The sequence below is a fragment of the Monomorium pharaonis genome, chromosome 5 (genome assembly GCF_013373865.1).
Source record: "Monomorium pharaonis isolate MP-MQ-018 chromosome 5, ASM1337386v2, whole genome shotgun sequence".
NCBI classification, from domain to species: domain Eukaryota; kingdom Metazoa; phylum Arthropoda; class Insecta; order Hymenoptera; family Formicidae; genus Monomorium; species Monomorium pharaonis.
In genome coordinates, this window is record NC_050471.1 from 1,164,895 (window position 1) to 1,189,227 (window position 24,333).

At 33.8% G+C, this 24,333-nt stretch overlaps 1 protein-coding gene and 1 long non-coding RNA gene across 5 annotated transcripts in view; one reads left to right on the top strand and one right to left on the bottom strand.

Moving 5' to 3' along the window:
• The window catches only part of LOC105830915, a 116,410-nt gene that overhangs the window by 65,404 nt on the left and 26,673 nt on the right, over positions 1 to 24,333 (top strand). For all 3 annotated transcript variants that reach the window (XR_004963176.1, XR_004963178.1, XR_004963177.1), the window contains exons 4-5: positions 10,814 to 11,029; positions 16,627 to 16,764. This is a non-coding gene — a long non-coding RNA (uncharacterized LOC105830915). The remainder of the gene's footprint in view (positions 1 to 10,813; positions 11,030 to 16,626; positions 16,765 to 24,333) is intronic.
• Positions 8,516 to 24,333, bottom strand: part of LOC105830914 (protein dpy-30 homolog) — a 44,671-nt gene continuing 28,853 nt past the window's right edge. For both annotated transcript variants that reach the window (XR_004963175.1, XR_004963172.1), the window contains one exon: positions 8,516 to 9,723. The gene's annotated coding sequence lies outside the window, so the exon portion shown is untranslated. The remainder of the gene's footprint in view (positions 9,724 to 24,333) is intronic.

Below are 24,333 nucleotides of genomic sequence, written 5' to 3' on the forward strand. Positions count from 1 at the left end.
GAAACTATATGATTGATATTTCCCTCAGTAATAAATCTAAACTCGCTTCTTATAATTATTCTTGAAATAAATGCTTTATCTACAGAGGAATAATAGCTGTTGTAAAGTATAATATATAATTTTCTTGGAATTTTTGTAATTACGTCAGAATTTGACTATTGAGAAAGTCGATTACCTCGTGTTACACTAGACACATGCATACATACATGCATACATCGCACATCCGTCATTATCATCATTATATAACTGATTTTACATAATTTCCTTCTCTATACGATAGACAATATGATCACAGTAATAAACTATAAGTGTCCTTCCGTTATAAAAAAATTATTTAACACAATTCCAACATTTTACTATATTTTAGTTTATAAATACATTTTGTCACATGAATCATTCTAGCGGAATCATTAAAACGGTACATGTGCAAGGACAGCTTACGGTCTCCAAGAATAATTATCATAAATTTTGATACTGCTGATGCTAAGTATTTGTAATCAATATGCCTATTTTTAATATAAATTTATTCCGCATATGTAAATGTCTATTTGCTCTTTGCATAAAATGTATAGCTTGCTCATCTCATTTCTTCGAAGTAAATTTATCATTATCCCGACAAAATAAAAGACGAAAACATAATGATAAAAAATAAAAAAGAAAGATTCACATAATATTGTAACATAATATAGCCAAACAAAATTATTTTTTTATGATAAAAAAAGCGCCAAAACACTATTATGTTACATAAATCCAAGTAATAATATTTTCATTTTACACTGTTCTCATTTTTTTATAGAATAAATATAAATATATAAAACACAAAAAACTACTTTTTAAATAAAAGGACAAAGAAATTCTTTATTTATCTTCTCTACAAAAGTTGTGATATAAAGATAATGTGCTAATTATAAAAATGAATATACGGACAAAATAATAAAAAATATTAAAAATTATAAGAAATTAACAATTATAAACAATTATTATTTATTTATATTACAATAAATTGTTTTCTATAGCAACGCCAAGTCTTTTTCAATAAAACTTTCATTATGTTTTTTTTTAGTTTTTACATAATGTTAATATGTTAATCGAAACACTTAAAATACTTCACTATCTACAGAACATACATACAATATTATTGAATACAATATTTCAATAAAAAAAGTAATAATGAATTATATATTTTCTAGTTTGTGAATAAATATATATTCTTATAACTGGCGCATTTTCTTTATATTATTTTATAGAGAAGATAAATTTTTGTTCTTTTATTTAAAAAGGTATTTTTTGTGATTTCACATATTTACATTTATTTTGTAAAGAAATGAAAACAGTGTAATAGTTTTAACTGCATAAATTGTAATACGGTATACAGTGTACATTGGACAGACTAAGCGATACTTAGAAACGCGTATTATATTACGTAAGAACGATAAAAAAGACTATAAGACCTTTCACTCCGTGATCAGTAAATACGGAATTTCTGAAAACCATTATTTTAATTTAGTCAAAACCACGTGTACTGCATAATGACAAATACACTCTTAAAAGATCAATAACAGAAATGTTCTTCATTAAAAAGAGCTAATATTAACTTATAGAAAGACACCGGTAAATTCATACAATATACAACAGAGTTATGGAGTCTATGTGAGTGTTTTTCACTGCGCTGTTGCCTTTCGATTATGTCCCGTTTAGCCGTACTTGTACCGTTCATCCATAAAGACGGAACTTCTTTTAATTTTACCTTGTTTTAAATTTTATCTTTTTGACGATCTGAATTACAACAGACGTGCACTTGACACAGAAAATTTATGAGTCCACGAACTGAGTTTGCGTAAGTTGTTTCGTTTTCTTCTGTATTAATCTTTTAAAAAATCTTTTTAGTTATGAATTGCAGACACAACTCATAAAATTACTTTCTACGTACTATTTTTTTGTTCAATGATACTATAATACTATATATTTGGAAAGGGCCCAAAGTGAGAGCCGAAACATTGTATATTTGATTTTGTAATAAAATTTGCTAGTTGGGTCGATCATAAACAACTTTGACTTTAATTTTGGGTTTTTTTAAAATAAATATTTTACTAAAATTATATAAAATTCTTCAAAATACACTGTTTTATCTCACGATTACTATAAGTTTAAATGTTTGTATGTATAGTGTCTTTATTGCTTTCCCTCGGGATTACAATTTTTATAAAACTGACACTTAACACTATATTTATCTACTAAGCCTTAAACTATAAGTTTAAATTTTAAGAAAACATTTTTTCTATGTGAAAACCTATGAATTTCCATTTATACGATAATTTTCATGTTGCAACATTACTTTAAAAAAACAAAGCATTTATTTTCAGCCAGCTATAAATTTGATGGTGAAGCAATATTTTTTGTAAAATGCAAAATATATTTGAATATGTTTAAACTGCAAGAATGTTAACCTGTTGTAAAAAAGGGTTTATGGTGTTGCTTTAAAAAGTTAATAAACCAGTAAGTTTAAAGCGAAACTTAATGTCCAGCCACAAAAATGTGAAGTGTAATCCGCGTTCGTGTAATCCGCCTAAAATTTATTTTTCTACGCGCTTTTTCTAAGGCGCTTTTTCATTAGAATCGCGATCGCGCGATAACGAAATAATAAGAATCCAGATAGTAACTGTTTCCTTATCTTGTGGAGGATTTCTGCGGGTAAAATACGTAACATCGGGAGATTTCGGCGAAGAAAACAATTCGTTCAATAGTAACATATCGTCGAAGATTGCGTCGTTTTCGTTTGCTCGCAAAGGCTTCCTCTAATAAGAGTTCCGAAATAACGAAGCTCGGTTGTACGCAGCGCAATTTTGCGTCTTTCTCACAGAAAAAGAATACATTCTGTTCAACAAGTCAAGTTATCGTCTCGTATAAACAAGAATATAAAATCTTCAGAATTTGATAAATCTAAATTTCAGCAAAATGTTACATTTTTCTTTCAGTATTACAGTAGTTCAAAAAGCACAATAAAATTGTTTTTATAAAAAATTATAATTCTTGTTTTTAAAATTGTTATTTTCTATTCAACACTTTTTCCTCTCAACTTATTAAAATTATTAAATAAATTATTTAATATTTTTTTAAATAAAACTATACAAAATATATTCATGTAAACCAATCTGTTTAAGATTATCATGTTTTTAAAAGCCTTTATATTTTTGTTTATACGTGAAACAATAATGGTTAAATAAAAAATAATTTTTTTGTTCCATTAAATTAGAAAACGTCTGTTCTGCCGAATTACGACGAAACCAATCACGCGGCATTAGGGATAATATTTTACGTATAACTTTTCTTTTCAAATTCCAATTTCCCGGGAGCAGGGCGAATGGATCAAGTACCCGGATGGTGAATATGACGCTACAACCGTGCTTAAGTTTTACGAGCAGCTGCGTCGTGTACGAATTTGCCGCGACAGTTTTATAATGCAGATTACGAGGCTAGAGCTCCTCGCGTACATTTCCGTTACGCGATCCCTGGATGGCCATTTTGCCGAGGTGCAGCCGAGACTGCATCGCTGTAATTAACTCGACTCACTCGTGGTTTGTAATGTTATTTTATTGGCGCGGCAAGAAAAGGCAGCGGTGTTCCTCTTCTTTATACGGGCGCATTCTCGACTTGGATGTGCCATGGTTTCTTTCCTTGCCTCTCACATTCTTCGGCTTCCCTTCCTTCATCGGCTTCCCGCTCGGTAGCGTCGGCAAATCTTTCTCAATTTCTTCGGAATCCTTTACCCGGCAGAACGAGATTGGAGCGAAAGGAGGGGGAGGGAAGGCGGAAAATGAGGAGCGCGCGGTAAATCACGCGGGCAAGGTGGAGGCCGTCGAGAGGGCAAAGGATGAGATGGATAGACAGGTAACAAAAGGAAAAAGGAGGGAGAGTGAAGCGGAGAGAGAGAATGGCCGGTTGAAATCAGTGACGGATTTCTCAATTTCTTAGTAGACGCACGAAGCGCGTAATTTTAAAACCCGAGTTTGGTAAGAAAAAAAAAAAAATAAAAGTACATTTGTTTAAAAGAGAAAAATAACTATTATTTTTATAAAAATGTTCAATTAGTAATAACATTTTACATGCATATTTTTTTAAATGTTTGCCGTCATTATTTTACGTAAATGTACTATGCTTTATATTTCTATTGATATATTACAATAATTAAAATTAAAGTAAAAAGACATGCAAATCTCTCCTCTCTCTCTCTCTCTCTCTCTCTCTCTCTCTCTCTCTCTCTCTCTCTCTCTCTCTCTCTCTCTCTCTCTCTCTCTCTCTCTCCTCACTCTGCCCATAATCGAGACTTAAAATAATTTTCTCCTGCTGCATTTACTATTACTGGGCAAAGTGACAGGAAGTCGAGAGTTACCCGCCATCCCGGTTTTTCCTGGTATCTATAATCCCGTCGCGGGAATCCTCGAAGACATTGTAATGGACTCGTCACGATTATTATCGACCATGTGCTCCGCACTTAGGCTATATCTCCCGATGTTCGAAATCGAAAAGAGAGAGACGCATTTAAGATCGAGGCTGAAACGAAAAGATCGCAAAGAGAATTGATCGGATGAGAGAAAGAGGTCGCCGCGGGGACCCCCGTACACTAAAAAATTTTTGTAAAATTATAACTATAGTAGTAGGTAATTTTGAGACCTACTATAATAATTTTAAATTTTTATGTGTATGTAATTTTGTATATAAATTTTGCAATAATTTCTTAATTTGTTTTTTACACTTGTGTATACACTGTAAACAAATTTATTACAAATTAAATTATTTTTTCTTGTATACTGCAAAATTATAGACAAGAAAAAATTTACAACTATTATAGTTGGTCTCAAAATTACCACTATTGTAGTTGTAATTTTACAATAATTTTTTACAGTGTAGTCGATATTACAAACTCGATATTATTTCCTCGCGATTCAAGGAGTGCGCGAGAGAGCAATATAAGTGCTCTTCAGTGTCGAATTCACGAAATCAACAAATTTAGTTGCTACGAGGTACAAGGTAACCTGAGATATTAAAAGACTACTGAGAAAAAAGATTACTGAGAGAACCGAATTTTTAAAATAGTGCTTAGTCTTGTTTAAGATTTTGACAGCCCTTGAGCTTAAAGAGTTAAATAAGTAAAATACTTTCATTACTTTATACTTCAAATTAAATATTTCTGATGTAACAATAACTTTATTATATATGTTCTAGAAATATTAAATAGAAATTATTAAATATTTAAATCAATTAATGTTTTTAGTAACCTCTTTTTTTTTAGAAAAATCAATTTCGAATTCATTAAGTAATTTAATTAAAAGATATTCTAAGAGAATCAAAATTTAAAAACGTTTGCGATTTAAAACCCTTGAATTTAAATAATTAAATACATCCATTTCATTATTTCAAATTAAATATTTTGGTTTGATGTAACAATAATTTTACGTCTTTAATAATCTAATTATAAGATATTTTTTAGAAGTATCGGAATATATTACGTTCACATTATGTTTTTAAGCATTTTTTATAAAAAAATTAATTTCAAATTCTGAGAAATTCTAAAACAAATTACGTGTAGACTTTTTACAAACAAAAAAGAGCATAAACAGATAAGGCAATTATGTGATAAACATGCTAATAAATTATAATATTTGTCGGCCAGAAAGCGTTTTTTATCCTATCGTCGAATCACATTCTGAAGAATATTTTCCAGTTTGAAGAACCCTTTTGGTCTGCATCTCTTGTTCGAAAATCGCAGTACATTGCAATTATTACGCGCGGAAAAGTCGAGGAAATATTCGTGAGCTCACTCGATTAATTCGTAAATGTGCAAAAGATCTATTGATAGATTTATTGGTTCTTACAAGACAATGAAACTGTAATAGAAGTACTATAATAGAAATAATTATTTATCTAAAATAGACGGGCAGCTCGATTACCCAATGAAAGTAAGATAATACTCAACATTAAAATTAAAGCCTTATGCTACAGAGAAATTATCTAACAGAGAAATTATCACAATTTATGCAATTATCTTGGGAATCGTGTTAATTCATATCTCAACGCTTGATTTTCTCAGGTAGAATTACCCAATAGTAGAATAAGGTGAGAAAGAGAGAGAGAGAGAGAGAGACGCAGACGACAACGTTTCTGGAGCGTGAAGAAAGATCTGTTATCGTTTGCGGAGCGCCAACGTTTGTCGCGGCGCGCTATAAATGTTCGATATTCGTTTCCAATCTTCGACGCATCGAAAACAAACACGGCGGCGGTGCTGTCTAGCCAAAGACAAACTACAAATACCGATGTAACTCGCTTCTTCGTGGAGCGAAGGAGAAGAGAAGTGTACTTCGTTTTGTGTTCGCGCCGCCGTTACGAAGTCGCCCGCATTCGACGGGATGTACTTTTCGGTATTACGCGGCTCGATCGAGGAAAAACAATAATTCTTCGGTTGTCTGGCAGAGGGAGGATCGCGATGTCATCCCCGGGTTCGAGTCCATTTGCTTGAGAAAGACATTGTCGGGCGCGATACGACACTTTTACTTATGCGCGACGTCGTGGCATCGCAATGCGTCGACGAGAGAGATACGCTAATGGTACGCGTCGTGTGGATGGAATCGAAGAACGAGAGGAAGTTGTCTTCCCCTTCAGTACCGACTACTCCGTAGACATAGCTGTCAGTCGGAGACATCGTGTTCGCGCGTGTTGCTCGAGTCGGATATGCACGTGTCTTGCTAGATTTATATAAAGGCACAATAATCATATCCATGTTTCGTTCGTAATTTCATCATCTTTTTACATATTTTCTAATTAGCAATCTGTTATACGGTAAAATTTATATAAAAACATAAATATTGTTTGGTATAAAAAATACTCATACTGAAAAGACAATTAAAACTAATTAAAAAGATAATTTTCACATTGTTTCTTTTACAAAAAGTTAAATGTAAAGACATGAGAAAAATGGCCAGTGTATATGAGCAATTTCTTCTCGTTTCTTCATACTTTTTGTAAAAGAAACAATGTGAAAATTATCTTTTTAATTAGTTTTTGTTTTTGTTTTAGTGTGACTATTGTTTTTTTATTATACAGAATTTTTACAAAAAAAAGTAATACTAACGTATATGGATATATTTTGTATATATTTATTCATATATATTTATATATGTTTTTACATGAAAAATTTTTTACCGAATATTGTTACTTCGTTTGTACATATACGTATATGTGTGTATGCATGTTATTATTTTATTTATACTATAAATTTAAGTTTCCAGAAAAGGCAGTATTATGCGTGCAGATGTTTCGGCTTTAAAGTTGATCTCTTTTTCTACTCTATTTTATTCTGTATATAAATGATTCACTTGTATGTTTTCTTATTATTATTATTATTATTATTACTATTTCAAAAAATATTAAAGTAAAAACGATAAAAATTGCATTATAATATCAAGTATATAATATTATTAATTACATTATAATATCAGTTACATAATATTTATTATAATATCCAATTCTATAAGACGTAGAATAATCGAATTTTTTAAATTAAGATTAAGAAGAAAAATTAAGATTAACTGGAAGGCAAGTTTCATTCGCAGATAATTTCTGCAAAATGCCAAATAATTCAACTGACATTCTTCTTAGCCTTTGACTTTTGGGAACTCCGGTAACTCTTGATTCCAAGTCAGACGGAGAGTTCTATGATACCTTGTATGCGGATATGTATATTACCCCTATATATTCGTAAGTAGATATGCGAAAAGAGAGAGAGGGAGAAGGAGAGAGAGAAAGAGAGAGAGAGAGAGAGAAAGGGGAAGACAAAGGGGGGAGGAGGTAACAAAGGGATGCAGCGCGTGTACGTGCACGAGGGTACAGACGGTTACGAGCGAGAGCGAGCGTAGGTACGAGTTACCCAAACTCCCATTCGATTCGAGCGACAAACTTTGCAAGCAGTTTGATCGTCGGAGTTACAGATTCGCCGTGGAACTCTGAACTCCAAATGGGGAATCTATTATCGGAGCTAGCGTTTACACGTACACGTTCGTTTGCGCGCGTTGCCAGCGCCGGTCGTGTCATAAGCGACGAACTGTGTCCCTTACGTCGCGGGTCGTGTCGTCGAGTTATCGCGATATGTCGCGGCGGATTTTAAAGTTACAACTTGAATCGCTTGATATTTACGAAGATCGATCCGACGGTAATACAAATAACTTTGTACTATTTCGAGGATAAGTAAACTGAACCATACGAATCAATTCTCCTGATTAAAAGACGAGAGAACCACATAACTTGAGAGAGGCATTATGTCATTGACGTTAAAATATTTAATAATCGAAATTTTTTTATTTATTTAGATTATATTTGATTGTTAATAGATTATGGATATAATTTCTGTTGGAACTTGTTTGCGCCAAGAATTAGAGAAGGATAGAAAGTAACTGAGCAAAATTAAAGTTAATCTACATTGGCGCAATCTACGGGGTTTTTGGTTTAATCAGTTGCAATAATCTATCTTTACACCTGGAAAGTTACTGGATTATTTATTACTCGTATTATTTTTCTACAATGGCTGTACGGTTCAACTCTTGCGCGTTCCATAATTCTCACGGCCAGTTTTCTACGTCTAGATATTTTGAACGATGCGGAAAGTATGCCAACCATCTCCGTCGTTAAACGATACGAAGATATGCGCGCCAGATACAACTTATGAGGCTATAAATAACCTAAGCAGAGAGAGGAACGAAATAATACTTAGTCAGACACAGGCCATTTACCCGGAAAAAGCAAAAATGCTCGGAATGCTCTCCTTTAATTTCTCTCAACTCTCTCTCTCTCTCTCTCTCTCTCTCTCTCTCTCTCTCTCTCTCTCTCTCTCTCTCTCTCAACAATCAATTTTTAAAAACACGGGATGTTTCGCAAAGTTCCGTATCAATCTTCAGGAACGTATTTACTAACAAATTCGAGATAGAAAATTTAAAGCGAGGCAACGTAACATGCTGCACTCTCCGAGTCATTTGTTTCTTTCCACCGAGAAAGAATCAATTAATTGAAGTCGGGAACATAATGGAATTTGAAAGAAAACGTGTTGTCCGTAGTCTCGACTGTATAGCCGGCTGTAGTCACTACCTACCCGGAATTTATCTATTACCTCAGTTGTTCACACTAATACCACCGAGTGTTCGATTATTCGATCCGCCGTCGCCGTGGAGAAAACGAGCGCGGCTCGTCGTCGTCGTCTTCTTCTTTTCCCGGCCACAAAAATAGTCGAGGAGGGAGGAGCACGGGCCCCTTAATTTCGTGGCAATCCCCCGGATAAACGGGGTAAGCTTGAAAGGTGGATGCGGGCATCCTGGCAGATTCACGACGTAAATACATTTGTCTCCCCGCCTAAGTGGGCCGGCTGTCTCTTCGTTGCCGAATAAATGCCAGCCAAATAAAACTTCCTGGCTACACACAAACGCAATTACCCTCGGGCGAGGGCGAGGGCGAGGGCTTGCCGACTGGCCGAAAGACACATTGCGATGCCACGGCCCCGTCTCATGTTCCCCGTCCGGTTCTCCACGATGGCGCCGCATCGCGCGGCTCGACGCCGCGCGAAATTAACTCCCTCTTGTCTTCCGCGCTTTAAATTCGCAGTACGGTCGATCCATGTCCACGGGACGTCCACCGACGTTCTGTCCTGCGGTAGGATGTCGAGGAGCGAGTCGATGCGAAAGCCTGTGGGAGAAAAGATCCGCTGAATTAATTACGCTACTTGATACGTATAGCGCGAGATAAAAAGAAAAGGAGAAAGAGACGCCTCTTATGAATTCATTACGAATTAATATTGACTCTTCGCCGCCGCTTGTTTGTAACCGCTGAAACCTTGGCGGTGTTTGTTAACAGCCCTGATATCCAATACTTATGTATATCCTTGGTTATTGCATGTTTACGCATCGCATCGATGTAGACGTTACACCAAATTGGTAAACTCCGCGGGCTTTAATTAAAGCATACAACCTTCATTTTCTCCCTCGCAACTTTGTGCCGCGTACAATAATTTATATAAATATATATACAACTATAATTTATGCGTCGGGAAGGGGTGAATAATAGTATTTACCGAATGTACTAATTCTTCCATTGTGCGAGTGTCCCTAATTAAGAATCGTTAGCAGAAAATGGAGGAAATCGAGATCACGGCGAGCTAATATTATCAGAGGACCGTCGACGGACCGTAATGAGACACGGACGGCGACGGTAGGTATATCTAGATCAGATGTAGACAGCGTCATGCGAGAAATTGCGTTCGGGGTAATTGAAGAGGAGAGAGGTGAACGTGTACATACTGTAAACTATGTTAGCGGACATGCAGAGTCAAGATGTGATAAATGTATTCTTACGTCATTAGGCTATCTAATACAAACTTGAAATGTAAGCGCTTTAATTCGCTAAACATGGATTTTACCGATACATTTTTATCGCAAACCACTTTGCACTATTTAATTACCTCTTAATGATATTAAAATTGAACGACAGAATATTTTTACTTAATTAGTAACAGAAGAAAGAACATTCTCCTATGTTTTAAGAATATCTTTATTTTCCGAATGTTAAATATTAAAGTAAAATTTATAATATTTAAACAAACTTGTTTATATAAAGAATTTCGTATAGCTTCGTCAAAAAAATATGCTCTCATTATTTAACAATAATTTTCACAAGTTAAGAAAAAAAAATGTCGAACAGAAATTGTGGCAATATTTTCAAATCAAGAATTAAAGAATTTTTTAATACTATTATTCATCAAAATTTATTTCTTTTTTAGATGATGCTCTTTGGATGACTATTATAATAATAAAATAAAGATATGAGATAAATCAAGGGAAGATGTCAAGCCACCTTGGTTACAATTTCTTTATAAATCAAAAGTTAGCTATTTTGATTGCGCATAAATACACATCCGCATACACTAGATTATTGAGAAGCGATGAAAAATTCCGATACTAATAGAGTTCGCAGAGATCATCAAAAGTACAAGAAGGTAAGTTTCAAAATATGTTCTGATATTTGATAAGCTTCATGATTTAATGTTTACTTTTAAACCAGATAATTATTACATGTATAGTTTTGAATCATGTTACATGTCAGTAAATCATGAGATTGTATTTCGAAATCATTATATGTGTGTATAATTAAGCTGCAATGATATCTAATATCATGGGAGTAATATGTCAGATGTATACAATAAAATTTTTCGAACTTCATACCTTCGTTAAAATTATATGCTTTATGAATTAAAATTTTGAGTGTTTTATATAATTTCAGATATTTTTAATGTGCAAAAAACTGTTTAAACTTGTAAAAGTATAAAAAGTTGAGTGTTAAATTATCTATAATTTAACTCTTTCTTTGCATTTTTATAACTTAAACTTGATTGTCTATTATAGACAAGCAAAACATGCAAGTTTCTATTATATATCACAGTGTATATTTAAATATTTTTATAACATCTCTCATAGAAGACGACATCTTACTTACATTAGGAAGATGCCAGTTTTATATTTAACTAAAATAATTTATATTTAAATAAAATATAATTTTTTTTTTTTCAAAAATTTGAAATATAAAACTAATTTAATTATTAATTTAGTAACTTTAATTACTTTACTTGTATGAATAAATAAAGATCTCAAAAATGTAATATTCATTTTTCGCTTAATTTTTAGCAAAAATTATTTAAAAAAAAAACTTTTGTGTGGCATCTTCCTCATCTCAATATTTTACTAAAATTCAAAGTTATGAAATTCTTTAAACAAGATTATATATAAGCAATATTATCATATTGATCCATATATATTATACTAGCTATGCCCTGCCACGCGTTGCTGTAGCTCTCTATTCTTATGCCACGTTTTTTTTCAAATTTTCTTTGCTTTCGTTGTTTAACTTTCAAGAGCCTTGCTTTACTGTTGCTCTTTTTATTTTATTTTTGAATAATTTATTTATCTTTAATAAATCTAATATTCATTCATTCACGTACTTCTAACTTTTTTTTCTAAAAGCTGCCATGGATTTAGAAATCCATTCAAAAGACTGTTTTAAATAAGTTCCTTTTTTTCAATATAATAACAGCCATTTTTATTTTTCTTATTAATCTTTCTTATTAATTTTTTCTTAATTTAAACACAATAGAAACATTCTTCGCCTCTCCCGGTCTCTCCCCGTCTCTCCCCATCTCTACCCGTCTCTTCCGGTCTCTCCCCGTCTCTCTCCATCTCTCCCCATCTCTCCCGGTCTCTTCCCGATTATATAAGCTGAATACAATTTTTTGTTTATACATGAAATAATGACTATTAAACATATTAATTTCAATTTTATTCTAATGTCTTCTGCGTTCGTAACATATTAAAGTTACCATTATTAATACCTGTTACAATAAGCTCAAAAAATTCAATACTAATTAAACACTACATAATATCAAAAAAGAAATAGATATTGCAACATAATACGAGACTCGCCTCTAACACATTTCTCGTTCACGCAATAATCGGGGGGAGCTTTCTCGAGCTTCTATTCTTTCCTGGGTATCCAAAGACGCTAACGAATGCGGAAATGTTGGTGTCGATAGGGAAGGAGCTCGCGTAATAGTAGGTAATAGAGAGATGACAAGAGGGAGAGAAGAGAAAAAGAGACGGGAATATCGGATCGACAGTAACGTTCACGTTCGCACATTTTCCGATTTCAGGCAGGATACAGCGAGGGGGGCAAACGACGGAGGCGATAGCCGATATCGCACCTGCCCGCCGGCGGATGTATAACTGTATACTGTGTGCCGCCGTTTTATCCCGATATTCCGGATAGACGAGCGCGTAGAGCGCGAGGCACGTAATTAAAATTGACGCTTTCGTTTTGACGCTCGGCGCGCAGATCGCGCATTAGTATCCTAGTCTTTTACTTCCGCCGCGAATTGTAACTGCAATTTGGACGACGCACAGCCGAAAGGCGCAACATCGACCGTCCGCGTCGAAAATGACAACATGTCAATCCCTGAGAATTTGAACGTATTTTTCTTTTTTTTTTGCGGTACCCAAAGACTCTCACAAACAACTTTATTTAATTCTGCACGATGAAAATCAGCATGCCGCGTTCGTTGTTCGTTTCGTTTTTAACGTCCATTATAACACGAGGATAATAAAGTAGGGCAATTTTTTCCTGTCAAAAAAAGAACACCGCGCACGAAAAACGTACTATCTGATTGCAAAGCTAGCTATTAAACGATACCTTTTATTAGAATAAGCGGTAAATTTTACCATATTACACAAAAAAGCATCAATATCAAATTAAAACTAATATATTTTATTTAACCATTATTGTTTCATACATGATATTCTTGGTTATATATTTAATTTTCTTTAAAGAATTTAATAATCTTATATTTTATCAACAAAAATGTCATATTTTTGTAATTTAATATTAATTATTATTAATTAATAATAATTATCTAAAAAGTACAATATATGTATATATGATTTCTTAATATTAATATTAAAAAATTTGAATTCTTAATTTAAAGATCACAAAAAATAAATGCTTATTGCAAGTTTATTCTTGAATGCTTGAATATTCTTTCCTTTCAATACATTAATATGAACATTATTATTAAATAACGAGAATATATTTTACTCAATAAAACTATACAATATTTCTTTATATAAGTTATGTCTGTTTGTAATTTCATTTTAATATTTATATTATTTATATTATTTCGAAAAACAAAGATGTTCTCAAAAATGCCTTTTTTTCTGTGTATCATTTAGGCGATGCCGAATAATTTTTTACTTTTACTACTAACTACACTTTTATACGATTCGGATATATTGAGATGATAAATTTTGATCAAGCTGGGCGGAAAGAGGGGAGAAAAAGAATATCTCAAAGATATCTTGAAGAGGAGGGACCACGTGAACAGTACGCAGATGCGTAAATGAAATTAGGCGATGACTTCTAAGAGGCGCACACGTCTAAGACGCGCACGCGTACGCCGCGAGATGCTTTTCAACGGCCGGAAATAAATTTATCACACGTCGTACTCTCTCTCTCTCTCTCTTTCTCTCTTTCTCTCTCTCTCTCTCTCTCTCGTCCGGTACTTACGCTTGTGCCGCGCACGACACGGCGCTGTCACGGGCGGGGTGGATTACCAGGCGGCGCGGTGTAAATGTAGGTGTAACGCGCGTACAACATGCAGGTCGCGCGCTCCGCTCTCCGCGTGTGACTCCTCTCTCTGTCTCCTCTGCCGGCGAGAGTTATATCGAGCACAATGCCACCCCGGGCCGAACCTCTATTTTTCGTGTACACGTAAAATCCATTTGGTCGTTCGACATACCGGGTTGTCGCTCCGGCACAATCGCATCGTCCCCTTGTCACGCAGCTACGGCTCGGGCTTTATTGTCCGGGACTCCCCGCTAGAAATCCTCGCTTTCGCATCGAAACGAAGAGCAATTATCCCTCGCGCACTGTTCCGAGCTTTTAATTGTCCATCCAAGAGAAGGATAGAGAAAAGGAGGAGGAGGGGGGGGGGGAAGGAAAAGAGAAAAAGAAAGAAAGGAAAACACGAGCGAGGGGGACGAGGCGGGGGTGAGTATCAGTGCCTCCTCCCCCTCCTCTTAGGCGACGCGGAAAATATTGTATTACTTTTCTCTTACGGAGCGAGCGCGAACTTGTTAAAAGCGCGTAGGTAGTACGGACTGGAAATTTTGTCATTAACGAGAATGCACCGGAAGAGGATTACTCGGGCTTATAATTTTTATTTTATTCCTCCCAATCCGTCCACCGTTAATGTCTATCGATCCTCTTGTCCCTTTCGCCCTCTCTCCATTTTCTCCTCCCCATCCCTCCGCTCCGTCCTTTAACCCCGCTAAACTTTTGTGCGTTCTTTCTTTCGGATTGAATTTTCGTTACGTTAGAAATGCTTCTCAATCGCGTAAACTTTTCCATTGATAAAAGGAATAAATGTATATAACATGTGTAACATCTTTGTATGTCATGTACATTCTTTTTATTATTACAATAGAATGCTATAATAAAAATATTTGACTACATGTTATACGTAAATATCTTTTTTTTTTAATATTGCTGATTATAAAAGTTTTATTTTATGCAAGAATTATCGAACTCAAACAATTTTTTTTGACTCTTGAAAACGGTTTATGAGAGAATTTTTTAAAAATACATTGAAGTGAACCAATATTCATTCCAATCATATGTAAAATATAAATTCCATTTGCAATATTTTAACTTCATAACATTACATTTTCTCTTGAAATATTTTTACTTCATAATAAATTCCATACGTTTTATTTAATTGAAACGAAAAATATGCCGTTCGTCATTTACTCGGCCATATATTTTACATTAAATTAAGCAAATTATTTCTACAATTTTTATTATTTATTACATACTAATTATTAATTTAATAATTAATCATTATTAAATTATTATTAATTATTGACATCTCCAATTTTATTAAGAAACAGTAGAAAATAAATAAATATCGATGACGAAAGAGTTACACATGACAGTCGGATAATCCAAAGATAATACTCAAACTAGCATTAAAGTTCTGCAACTTTTAACGATAGCGTCGATCTCGTTATAGCGTGTTGTGCAGACATTATTAAATGTAATAAGAGCCCAAAAAAACGATACCAAACTGTCGTCGGAACTACGGAATAGGCCTGTTGCCCTGTTATGCGACCTGCATCTCGTTCGAACAGAGGTGCGAGTATGCACGGCCGTTTATTTTTATCAGGACTCTCTCTCGTTTGTTCGCGCGACACATATTCCCGTGGCTAGGCGCGGCTTATTTCCACCGTGATGGCGGGCAAGAGTATTCCCGGCGCATCACGTAATGCCACCGGCATTACGCCGCGCGGAGACGTCTCAGCTCCGCTAACCGGTAAATATGAGTTTTCACTTGGTGCAACCGCGTCGCGTCGCCCGCGCCGCCGCCGTGCCTCCATTTTTGCCTCGTTAATTACGATTACGCGCCGAGGTCCCAAGGCGCGACATTGCCCCGTCGTCGCCGACAAGGCACGTCTAGAAATCCGGAAAACGGAGAATGCAAGAGAGCTTCTCGCGGAAACTCATTTCGAGAGCCGTGACTGAACTCGGAGTGACAGACGCTCGTGGAAATCGAGAACTAAAATCGAAACTCAATATCGTCGGAGAAAAACGTAATATAAATAAAATTGAGCAGATTGAATCTTTATGACCGTGCTAATTCGATTACAGAAAAGATCTATATCTCGAAATAGAATTAAACTTTTTTTTTTAATTTGAGTACCATATTCCTCTTGTTGTAATGATGAAAGAAGTTTCCATGTGAAAAGAACGGTTTTTTGCTGATGAAAAAAATTTAGCTGGGTCTGAAAATAACTTTTTTTGTTGGACTATCAAAATAATTGTGTAGGACGCCCAAGCTGCCGGTTAGAATGTCAAAACTTTTTGCAGCATTGCTCATTATACTTGAGCGCCCTACATAATTATTTTGATGGTCCAACAAAAATGATAATATTTTCAAACCTACATGCTCTATCTTTTTAGACGTTTCAGCGAAATCTTTTTTTCTGTTTGTTATAGATATATGCGTCTGAAAAAGATTCCTGTACGAGTAATAATCCTTCTGCGGATACCAAAACTTTAATAAAAAAGGACATCATGCATTCCACAAAAAGAAGTCGGTATTCATGGAGTCACTTTTTTCTTCGAAAATTTTCGGTGAGCGCTATATATGTTTCTCTTTCCCCGCTTAAATTGCCGGCCATCGTTGTACACCAAAAAGTATAAAAACCGAACTCACAGGGGGAATTAAAAACCGAGACCTCGGACAACGTCACGCTTCCATGTTCGTAATTAATTAATGCGAAAGCGGAGAACCGAGCCTTATGCGATCTTGATGAGGCTTTGATACGTTACGGGGCAAGTCGTAATGAGAAAAACGTGTCGGGTCGCATCTAACGGAAAATTACCCTGAGCTGTTGAATTAATTTCTCAAGAGGAAACTATGAATTCAATCTGATATCAATGCTGTTGTGATTAGTGGATTAGAAAATGTTTCAAATAGTATTCATACTTATTTAATATTAAGACAAACTAAATTGAACCAAATATAAAAAAGCAAAATATTACTAAATACCGAAAAGTTTAAAATTATGTATATTTATATAATTATGTAAGTATTTTAATAAATAAATTTAACGATATATCACTTATTTGCTGTATCAATGACAATAACTTAAAAAACAAAATTAAAAAAAAAAGTGTTTTTGAATCATAAAATCATAAAAATATCATTTTTTAATAAAATTTTAACATGATATTTAATTAGAGGAAGAAAAGCATTTCTAGTTTTTCATTTAATGTGCTAAAAATTCTTACTTTATAAAAATAAATCCTTAAAAATAATCATTTTCTTACTTATGACACTTTTTTAAATAGTCAATTGATAGAAATAGAAGGTAAAAGAGTTATAAGTTCTTCATATAAAATTTATATATTATACAATTATAAAAAGATGAGATTTTTTGGTTCAACATTGCGGCTTATTCATGGTTATAAGAAAATGTTTTGATTATTGTTTGTTTAAAAAATGCGATTCGTGAAAAATCGTCGTCATTTATAGCGAATAACATAAAGTTTTTACTTTTTTAAAAATTATATACCATAATTGTATATAATTTAATAAATTGAAAAAGTATATGAAGAAGGAATTTCAAAAATAGATCGTTACCAAAGTACTTTTCTGACTTTAAGTTCGCGGAAGATCTCGATCTGTTGTTTAAGATACAAACTCCAGCGAGCGAGAACTTAATTTTCACGTTGACATTTTTAGTACGGAACGTCTTATCGTAGTGCTGCGACTGAGCATATGTTCCTCCGGTAATCGCTAATTAAACATGAGAATTTAGTACGTCGGCGACGTTGTTTTAAGGTACTCGGATCTTAAGCGGCTCGTGCGCGGGTATGTCGGTTCGTCGGTTGAGTGTGTGTACTCGAGAAATGTATTCGGGGAGAATCTACGAGGTCGGTTCCGCGCTATGAGATAGGCTCGAGACTTCCCGTGGTTTGTCTTCGGTGCTTCGACCCGCGGAAGCTATATTTCCACGGGACTTCCGGGAAACAGCGAACCCGCCGGCAATTAGTCAGGAAGTGCCCTACAAGCCCACTACTGCTCACACAGAGTGAGAGCTTTCGCCGAATAGGACACGCTTGCGTACTTGGGCCGCCCTTTGCAGAGGATTCGTCTGTGCTTCAGTAATTTTGAGCGCCAGTGAAATATTCATACACACTGGCCCGTCAACGTATAGAGGATGCGTCGCAGACCCAGGTCATTTAATCTGCGGATTCTTTGATGAAATTTCTATCAAATTTTCACCAAGGAGACAAACTCTGAGCTACAGTGCCATTTCACTTCTTTCGTTGAACTTAATTTAATTCGGGAATATTCAATATCGTTTCCCCACTGAAAATGGAAACAGGGGATATTTATAACTCTTCAGGGGACCATTCTTTTATATCTTGGTAACTGATAGGTGCAGCGCAGCGACATGCATATATTCCGTGACAACTTGGAGCCAAACATCTCATGTAGCCAATCGATTGGTTGAAATGACGACTTTTTTTATCTAACATTTGTCAACTCTATACGATATTTTTTCACCTTTATCGAGTTTCCCATTATATGCACGAGTTATGGAGGCATCGCAAAATGCTTACGCACAATATGCAACTTTTTCAGGACAGCCGATTGAATAATCCACGCGCATTCGATACGCCTCGTGAATTTCGCCGACGTTCGTCGCGTGCGCGGAATTTCCGCCCACCTCATGTTGGACAAGTGCCATTAATTATTGCTCGATTACCGATGTCGCGTAGTATTAACCAATAACTTAGATGAGCTTCGAGCAGAAACTTTGCAAAGCGGACGATCTCTCGGTATGTGAGCAAACCTTTGCGTGATCGCGATTGACCAACGCGTAATAAATTAGTCCCCTTTTCTCATGTTCAGCGGTAATTATCGGCTTGCCCTAATGCGTATCACAGTGAATAGGTACACATGCGGTGTCATGTACCACGATCGTAGTTACGATCAATCGCTCATCTCAAATAGATCTCCCACGTCGCAAAGCAAAATTTACGTTTCTCCCTTCTACAATTCTTTAATGTAAAGATTTACGACCCTCAATTTCTTATTCAAAAATTTTTGTATAATATATTAATCGTTCAATTAAAATTCTATCAAAATATAATTTATTTAAAATACGAAGAAAGATTTTTTAATGATTAAGTATTTTAATCCTTCAAATTTTTTTCTGTTTAGATTTTTTAGTTTGTTGTAACTTACAAACCGTTGTTTCAACTTTTTCATCAAAATTAACATATTTCAAATTAATTCAAGAATTATGTACCATCAGTTAGGATAATTACGATCAGTCACACAAGAATTATTTGAAACAGATCTCTCTCGTCGTAAATGAAATTTCTATTTCTCTCTTCTACAATGTTTAAAGTGAAAACTTAAGATATTTAATTTCTTATTTTTAAAAAATTTCATCTATTTTATCAATTAAACACACACACACACACACACACACACACCACAATCATCATTAAATTCTATCAAAATAGAATTTATGTGAAATTTTACGTAAGATTGTTAATTATTAAATATTTTAATCATTTTAATTCCTCCTTAGATGTTTAGATTCAAATTTTGTATCTCTTTTTTAGAAAAAAATTTTTTTACACTTTTTGGAAGACTAATATTTTAAATTAATTCAAGAATTATGTGTAATAGTTGCAATCAATTGCACATAATTTACTTCAAATAGGTCTTCCTTGTCGTAAAGCAAAATTTTCATTTATCTTTTACAATCTTCAATGTGAAAATTAATTGTTAAAACTTTCAGTTCTTTATTTAAAAATTTTTTGTATATTCCATTAAATTAAAACTTTATCAAATAAAATTTATTCCATTACATGAACAGATTTTTAAATTTATATTATTAAATATTTTAATCATTAAAATTTTTTTCTCAGAGAATTTACGTTTCTCGTATAATTTAACAATCGTTGCTGTTTCGACATTTTTCCTCACGACGAACGTATTTCAAATTAATTCAGGAATCCTAAAAGGAAACCTGAAACACTCCGTATACATGTACAGAGGATGGTGATTTCTTCTGTTCCTTTATTCCGAATGTCGCAGAGTCGTAGACCGCGGGATCGATCTGCTTCGAGAAAAGAAAGAGCAGAGCGCGAAGGGGATGGGAGGAATGGGAGTGAGAGACTGGGGAGTCAAAGAAGGCGGAAGAAAAGAAACCGGGATATTACTTTTGCTCGTTATCGGTTAATTGGAATCACAAGATTCTCGATCGTTTCTGAGAGCGTTTCTCTCCATTCTAGTCGACTCCCGTTCGCAGTCCATCGTCTCTCTTTGTAGGTTCGCTTATCCCGCGACTTGGTTATAGTCGGCCGAGGTAGGATGCAATTACAGTCTTCCTGTAACAAACTTGACTCACGCGGTAACTCTGTCCAAAACTTATTCACGCATTGGTGTGATTAATTTATGCCCCAAATACTCTTCTTCATGTTTCAGATATATCTAATAAGGCTACATTTTCTCTATTAAACTGCGTCTTTTTACCATTTCTTTCTCTCTTATTTTGTCATTCTTCTTTTTCGGTATTTGTTTATCACTGTAAACGACGAGGAGACGATCCTCGTATCAAACATCGAAGTATAACGATGAAATCTTTCCTCGTGTAGAAAGAGAGAAAGAGAGAGAGATGAGAAAAGAGAGTTCTGTAATTAATATTTCAGAATCGGCATGGAAAGTAGAGAGGCAGCATCGACAAGGAACCGACGATCGTCTGTCTCGACGATTTTCCATGGAAACTAAAAAAAAGAGAGCTCGGAAATAATGGATCCGTTGATATTTCCGCCGTCGCAATGATGACGACCAATGCGCGACGTCTCGACGACCTATCTAGAAGAGGAAATTTCATTTGCTCGTAGCCTACGATTTTTTTCTCCATCACGATTTTGCTTTCTATCCAACGATCGCTGTGCTATTCCCTTTTTCTTTCCCCTCTTTTTTCCTGGTTCATCTCATTACGAACTGCCGCGCGATTGTGTGCAACTCACTTATTGCCGATCGTTTCATTTGTCGCGACAAACTGTGAAAAAATTCGCCAATGCAGTGCCAATAAAGTTACACTATTAATTGCCGATGCATTGACATCTTGCGGTCCACCGCAGACACAGCGCAAAGTAAGAGATTATTATCTTATCTAAATCAAAGAAACAAAATATTTTTCAATTTAATAGATTTTTTAAATCATCATATTACCATGTTTACGGTAGAAATGTGCGGCTCAATTCGTATCGTAGTAATTTGTTTCAGTCAGATGGTGCAACAGTGTAACAAATATGCGAACCGCAAAGTGTTAATTTTCGCTGTCCATCAAGAGTATAAGGTATAAAGGAAGAATTTGCTTTTATCACGCGAGCATATTTGAATAATTTACGTAACAGACACGGAACAATATAATTTTCTGATTATTTTTTTCAATGTGTCAGGTGTTGAAGTTATACATGTTGTGCTAATATTTAACATTTATAAAAGTTTTATTTTTTAATTATTCGCAACATCGTAAAAAATATTATTAAAAATTTTTAATGAAAAAACACCTTTAATCCTTAATTAATACACAAATCGTTCGTGCATTTTATTATAACAATTCACAAAAAACAATATAATCCATTGAAAATGAAGACATACCTTTCTGATTCTTTTCTACTTATTTTTTCTAGTTTTCAGGTAAATCATAACATTAATTACGAATATATTTTTATATGTTACGTTATACAAACAATAAAACTTGTAAATGCAATTTAACAGAAAACGTCTTTGCCGGTAAAAAACTCTTTATCAATGCAATTTCGTTTCCTGTAAATTAATAAGAGACTTTCTCTGTACGTTTGAATTAACTGCGATATTCATACGTGAATATGAATGTACTATATTCATTTATAAAATATCATTGCTTTTTACAATTGTAAAGACCGATACGATTCCCGTTCAGAGAATACCTCCGACCATTACGCGACGCTGAAGACCAATTAAGAAGAAAACTAAGCGGAACAGCTCGTTTCAGCGTCTATTACATACAAGGAGACACTCGACGCATCGTTGCATCATCCGCCATTGTCACGAGCAATTATTGCAATTATATCATTATCGTTATCATTTCGCAGGAAAGCGCGTTTTTCTTCGTGTCGACTTTTTAATCCAACTCTCTTGCCTGATTCACAAAGAATTCCGTTACACATCGCTCGATTAATGAAGAAAACAACAAATCCACCTTGAGCGTCGCATCAAAGAAGGATTTCGAATTGACGCGTCGTGAATTTCTACGACATTTGCGTAATTCAATAGTTAAAGAAAAAAAAACGAAGAGAAAAATGTCCGTCGGCGAAAGCGAAAAGGAAGTGGGGTGCCTTAAGCTGAGAGAGAACTTCGCTCCTCTTACATTATAATCGCGCCGCAAACCGAGCACTCCGCTCCCGTTAACTTTTTAACTAGTTGCAAATTAAAATTTAACTCCGGTGTATCCACTCTCGCCTCTTACTCACCGCCATTCGGCAGTTTCTGGCACCATAACTCGGTAAAACACTTCTCGATTGTTCGAAGAGATCAGAAGAAGGCGAGAGACGGAAAACTCTTAAGTTATTTTAATATTTCCTTTAATAATAATTATAATACCATTTGTTTAAGATCTTGCGTTTAACAAAAAAATAATTACAATTTTAATAACTTAATCGCAGTTCTTCTTTTATCATTTTTTATCACATTTATATTGCAGGATCATGTTGTACAGAAAAAAGTCATGTAAATACTACAAAAATTAATTACGGATTAAATTACATTAAATAACATTTAATTACATTTAGTGTACGTATTTCAATTTTGTGTACATTGGATATGTATTTTAATTAAGGGAGTTAATTTCCACTTTATCAGGCTAATGTGTGTTTACAAACTTTTTTTCGGATTTTCTTTTAAATAGACAAATATTTTTCAACATTATCTTCTTTCTTTATTATTATTAAAAAATTGATTTTCTATTTTTTATAAAAAATATAAATAAGTCATTAATAATAAATCCATTTGACCTCTGTATTGTCCGATGAATATGATTTCAACTCTACCAGTGGACTGAAATTAAAAATAATTTATTAAGTATTCAATAAACTGGCCAGTTTGGTCGATGTAAAGAGACTTCACCTTATTTATTTACTGGTGACATATCTTTCAATTTTTTGTTAATCAGAACACTTGTGACTAGAAATATCTTAACTTGTTGAAAATAGAATTATCTTAAAAACATAATTTTTTATATTTCTTTGAAGCTAAAAAAATAAAAGTTTAAATAAGAATAATAATCAAACTCTCTCTCTCCCTCTTTTTTAAACAAGAGCCATTTATTTATTGAGTAAAATAAAAAATTCTAATTCCAATGAGCCACAAGTGTGCTGATTAATCTGATGACGTTTGAATCTTTTAACCTTTAGCATTCACGTTTCATAGCAAAAATGTCATAGCGTTCATTGTGAGATCATTTAGATCTCAACTTATAAATGTTTACTATAATAAAGGTATCGATTGTTTTAACTGAAAAATTATAAAATAATCTTTGAATATTTTTTTTTTAAATGTATTTTTTTTTCACGAAATTTGATGTCAAGTATTAAAAAAATTCGAGAAGCAAAAAAAATAATTTTTTACTAAAAAAATTCATATTTTTTACAATTTTTGATATTTTAAGCTAAAAATTTAATGAGATATTCTTCAAATGTTATACGTTGAAGACAAAAATAGTTTGTTCCTGTTTCAAATAAGGTATTTATTTTAAGAATCAAAGTGGTAAATTTTGGGGTAGAAATACGAACGACTTTTATAAAGTATTTTTATTTATTTATGAAAGGAAAATATTTTTCTTTCAAAAAGATGTTTAGCGTTGTTGATTTAATGTTATGGCACTACGAACTCAACTTTTACGCTGCTTAGTACTTTAAATTGAAACTAAACTTTCTTGTGGTTGTTTAGACCCCACAGTGATCGTTAAGGGTTAATTTCAGTCAATAGAAAAATTTGAAATTATAGTCATTAATAAACTATTCAAAAGTCAGGTGAATTCATTATTAATTTGTTAATATTTACTTAAAAAAAAACAAAAAATCAATTTTTAAATATTAATAAATAGAAGTAATTTTCAAAAATAT